The 5,318-nt window shown below is 41.4% G+C and overlaps 1 protein-coding gene across 2 annotated transcripts in view; it reads left to right on the top strand.

The window, feature by feature from the left end:
- Rpn2 (ribophorin II) overlaps nt 1-5,318 on the top strand; it is a 47,448-nt gene that overhangs the window by 23,277 nt on the left and 18,853 nt on the right. The gene's annotated exons all lie outside the window — the stretch shown is intronic.

Raw genomic sequence — 5,318 nt, 5'->3', positions numbered from 1 at the left:
CAGAGATCCGCCTGCCTCTGCCTCCCGAGTGCTGGGATTAAAGGCGTGCGCCACCACCGCCCGGCTGGCATTCTTTTTAAATAGGAAGAATAGGCAGCAAGAATGTTTGACCTTTTCAAAAGCAGGACCTCCTTACCTGGTAGACTTGTTTGAAGTTTGGCAGAATGGAAGATGGTTCCTGAAACTCCAGTCACTGCCTCATGTGTGACCTTTGGGTCATGAGACAGCCAATCTGATCCACTCACAGTTTGGGTAGAAATTAATTTACTGTGTAACCTGAACCTTTAAATTCCAGATTATTTTCTTATTGGTTTCCTTTAAGAAACCTTACTTGCCACATTCTACATTACAGAGGAGCTCCTGCTTTCCTCGCAGCCTCGCCGTTCTCCTCCTTTCCAGCCGCATTGCTCAGCTCACACCTCTGTCTCTTTCCCTGCCTTCATTTTCCTTTCTTCTTCCGAGAGTCCTGACTGGCTGTCTACTGAATTTCCCAGGGTCTACCTGTCTCTGCATTTGCGAGTATACACACACACACACACACACACACACACACACACACACAGTGCTGGTGTTACAGATACATACTTCCATACCATCTTTTATATGGGGACTGTGACACTTCACAGTGAGCCATTTCCCTAGCCCTGCTCTTTTTATATCTTTTAAGAGGCTGACAAAATGGTGAGTTGTGGAAGGAGATAGCCAGTTCTCACAAATTGTCCTGTGACCTCCATACATGTGCCATGGCATGCATGTCCATACTTATACACACAAAAATAAATAAAGTACCTCAAGGTTAAAAAAAAGTAAAAATAAAAAGTCCTCTACTATTTTCTTCTAGCAGTTTTCAGAGCATTTTTCTCCTTACAGCTTCAATATCCTTTAATTTTGTTCCTGCTCTAGTATGTATCTTAGACCACTTAGAAAAAGAAATGTTTTTTCCTTCTAGGCTGCTTAGAATAGACTGCAGTGCAGTAATCCCCAAAGGTGAGCCTTGGTGCTCTCTCGCTCTCTCACTCTCTCTCTCTCTCCCTCCCCCCCCCCGTACATGTGTGTGACTTTATTAAGATGTAATTTATGATCCGATGAAATGTACTCATTGAAAGTATGTAGTTAGATATTCTTGATATATTTAGGGCTGTTTAACTATAACTATCACTCCTGACTAGTCTAGAACACTGCCATTATCCTAAACTTGGACTTCCATCATTAGCAGCCGCTCTCCCATCTCTCCTGCCCCAGCCCCTGCATCCACACATGACTTCCTCTGTGGTCGGCCTCTTCAGGATGCTCATGTGGTTGCAGTCACACAATATGTTAACTTCTGCCTCTGGATTTTTCTTTACTTAATGGAGTATTTTTAGAATTATCTATGATTTAGCATGTTTAAGTACTTTATTCATTTCTGTGTCTGACAAACATGTTGTTTATTTATATTTGATGTTTGAACCTATGCTGTGTGTGCATGCGTATGTGTATGTTAGGGATCATTGAGCTCAGGGCCTTGCATATTCTAAGCATCGGTGCTTTGCTTTTTGGCTTTTACAAATAATATTGCTATAAACATGCGTGTGTAAGTTTTTGTTTGAACATTTGCTTTCAGTTTGCTTAGGAATGGAACAGCTAGGTCACATGGTAACTCCGTGTCATATCCCTACCAGCTTTAGGTGAAGGTTGTATTTCTCTGCATCCTTGCCATCATTTTTTTGTACTGTCTTTTTTTCTTTTTTTGGTTTTTTGAGACAGGGTTTCTCTGTGTAGCTCTAGCTGTCCTGGAACCCACTTTATAGACCAGGCCGATCTCAAACTCACAGCTCATAGGGATCCACCTGCCTCTGCCTCCTGAGTCCTGGGATTAAAGGCGTGCACCACCACTGCTGACTGTATTTATATATTTTCTTGGAAGAAATGTCTGTGTAGATCCTTTGCTTATTTATTTAAGGTCATAACAAAAACCTTTATGTCAGATGTGCTAACATGCTGCTCAGGAGATGGAGATCATGACATTGAATCTGGCCTGGGCTATATAATGAGACACTTAGGGCTATGTTTTTAAGATTTATTTTATGTCTATGAGTAAGTATTTTGCCTGCATGTATGTAAGTGTGCCAAATGTGTCTAGTGTCCACAGTCTGGAAGAAGACATTGGATCCCCCAGAAACTGGAACTAGGGATGGTTGTCAGTGGTGTGTAGGTGCTAGTAATCAACCCAGGTACTCTGGCAAGAGCTGGTGCTCTTAACTGCCGAGCCATCTCTCCAGCCCCCACCGCCACTTCACCCCATATAGCTCTCATTTCCATTTGTTTCTCTTTTAAGTGTTTGGCTTAGAAAAGTTCTTTATATATCTTTATTTGTGTCCTATTTTGTCATTTGTGATTTAGATACTATTTAAGAAATGATTTCCTAATTTAAGATCATAGAAATGATTCTTAATAAGAAGTTTATAGGGACTGGAGAGATGACTAAGAGGTTAAGAGCACTGGCTGTTCTTCTAGCGGTCCTGAGTTCAATACCCAGCAACCACATGCATGGAGGGAATGTTGTATACATAATAAATAGATAAATCTTTTTAAAAGCTTTTAAACTGAGGTCTCTGATCTATTTTGAGATGGTTTTGTGTATGCCTGACCATTTTCCTTTGGGTGTGAATACCCAGTTGTCTTAGTACCGTTAGTGGCAGACTATTCTTTGCCCATTGAATTTTTTTGACTTTGTCAGAACTCAATTGAACATAAATTTAAGGGTTAATTTTTGGATCCAAAATTCAATCCTATTGATCTATTTTTGTTCGTATGCCATACTACCTTGTGGGTTATAACTATTATAACAGCTTGACTTCTTATAATGTGAAGTCTGGTGTTTGTCAAAATGTTTTTATAGTTGTTGGGAAAACTGAGCACAAAATAGCAAAATTGTCTAATAATTCACGCAGCAATCATCAGCCCATCAGCACTTACTGAGGCCGTTTGTTGTCCTCCCCCTTCCCAGGGATGGCATAAGCAGGAAATGATTTCTCTCCCACTTCATCATGGTGTGTGTCCATTTGTATGTGTGTACATGTGCTTCTTTTGCTATATGTGCAGCTTTACTGTGTAATTTCAGTAATAGTCACATTTAGAACCTTAGAGCAGGTCAGCAAGTCCTGTTTGTTCCTCCTTAGAGATGCCAGTATTGGTCAAAGTACATTAGTGGTGGTTTTGTGTAGAAGCTTGCAATAGTACTCATTGAAATTGGACTGGCTGTCAGGCAAAGCACGGGTTTTGGAAGCTTTCATTAGCATTAATTGCCCCTAATGCACCATCATTTTTGACAGTAATAAGCCAAACGGGGAGTTGCTACTCTCAGCAGGAAGACCACATTTCCCGGTGTTGAAACATTTTGGAGGATATATGTAGTATACAATGCAAACAACAACAACAAAAGTGGTTTGCTCTTGTGTGAAGCGGGCCCCGCTGCATTTAAGTGGCACAGAGCCTCTTTCCCATTTGAGGCTGAGCTAACCAACAGAGACCCTGGGTAGGAGTGACATGAAATGCTTTTCTTTTGACTATTTCCAGAGTTCCATTTGTAGTGAGACATATAGTCTTTAATTCCAGCACTCTGGAAGCAGAGGCAGGTGGAACTCTTCAGTTCAAGGTCAGCCTGGTCTACAAGCAAGTTCAGGACAGCCAGGGCTAGACAGAGAAACCTGTGTTGGAAAACAAAACCACAAACAAAAGACTATATATGTCCCATGTTGTCCAGATTATCCTAGTATTTTAAAAACAGGAATATATACATGTGAGTATGTGTTTTTTTTCAAAGTACAGAAAAATTATAATGAATATGTGTCTTCCCCCATCCTCTCAATTCAGTTCTTAGAGAAGACTGTCATCCGTAGTTTCTTGGGTGCTAAGAAAAAGTAAAAGATGAGGCTGGAGAGATGTCTCAGGGGTTAGAGGACCTGAGTTCAGGTCCCAGCACCCACATCAGTCCACAGCTGCTTGTGTCTGTCCTCCGCATACACCTGTACTCATGTGTGCATACCCACTCTCAGACTCATGCACATCATTTAAAATAATAAAAACAAATCTTTTCGTTTGGTTGGTTGGGTTTTGTTTTTATTTTTATTTTTTGTTTTTTCAAGACAGGGTTTCTCTGTGTAGCCCTGGCTGTCCTGGAACTCACTCTGTAGACCAGGCTGGCCTTGAACTCATAGATTCGCCTGCCTCTGCCTCCCGAGTGCTGGGATTAAAGGTGTGTACCACCACCCAGCAAAATAGCTCTTCTTTTAAAAAGTAATAGTTAGGGGGTGAAAAAAAAAACAGCTAAGCGTGTTCTTTCTTATGGGTAGTAGAGGGATCATTTGATAAACAGGTATATTATTTGCTGGGAGATGGTGCCACATGCCTATAATCAGTCCTAGCACTCCAGAGGCAGAAACAGGCGGATCTCTGAGTTCGAAGCCAACCTAGTCTACGGAGTTGTGGAACAACCAAGGCTACACAGAGAAACCCTATCTTGGAGAAATTGCCCAGAACCTCTCTGGACCTGACTTTGTATAGGAAAGCTGGCTCTGATTCTGAACCTGTGAATGGTGAGGTCTGTGAGGCCTTTAGTTCTTCCCATGGCTTGCCTTATTCCATTGGATGGCCTGCATCTCTTTCCTCTGCTGCCATAACCACCAAGCCTAGCTCATTGCCGGGGAGTGATGCCAAGTATAAGTCTGCCAGTTGCATATCCACGAGTAGAGGTGATGTCCCACTGCTTCTGATAAATCTTTCACATTCAAAAGTTTTCTTAGGCAAAATAGAAAACTCTATTTAGCCAGATAATTGAGGCTGCTGTCACAAAACAGTTTTTATTGAAGCAGGAGAGAAGACTGCTGAAAAGGATTACTTTAATTTTTCCTTTTTTGCCCTTGATTTGCGGCTGTCAAGCCTTGATGTAGCATTTTGAAAAATGTCAAGGCTCTCCTTTCATTATTTGCACAGGCCATTCTCTATTGCTTGATCTTGACACTTAGATGAAACCGTTGAATTTGCCTAGGATTTCTGAGTTACACTCAAAGCCTATCATGTTTGGAAGGCTCACGGATCTGTTTGCACATAAATGTGCCTTGGGTTTGCATAATTTATACATTCAAATTTAGATTTTTTTTATTCTTAAAGGTTTCTTTATTATGTATATAGTGTTCTGCCTGCATGTATGCCTACAGGCCAGAAAAGGGCACCAGATCTTATTACAGATGGTTGTGAGCCACTATGTGGTTGCTGGGAATTGAACTCAGGACCTCCGGAAGAGCAGGCAGTGCTCTTAACCTCTGAGCCATCTCTCC

The sequence above is a fragment of the Microtus ochrogaster genome, linkage group LG8 (assembly GCF_000317375.1).
Source record: "Microtus ochrogaster isolate Prairie Vole_2 linkage group LG8, MicOch1.0, whole genome shotgun sequence".
Taxonomy (NCBI): Eukaryota; Metazoa; Chordata; class Mammalia; order Rodentia; family Cricetidae; genus Microtus; species Microtus ochrogaster.
Note: the sequence above shows the minus strand (reverse complement) of the source record. Positions and strands in the feature narration are given on the sequence as shown.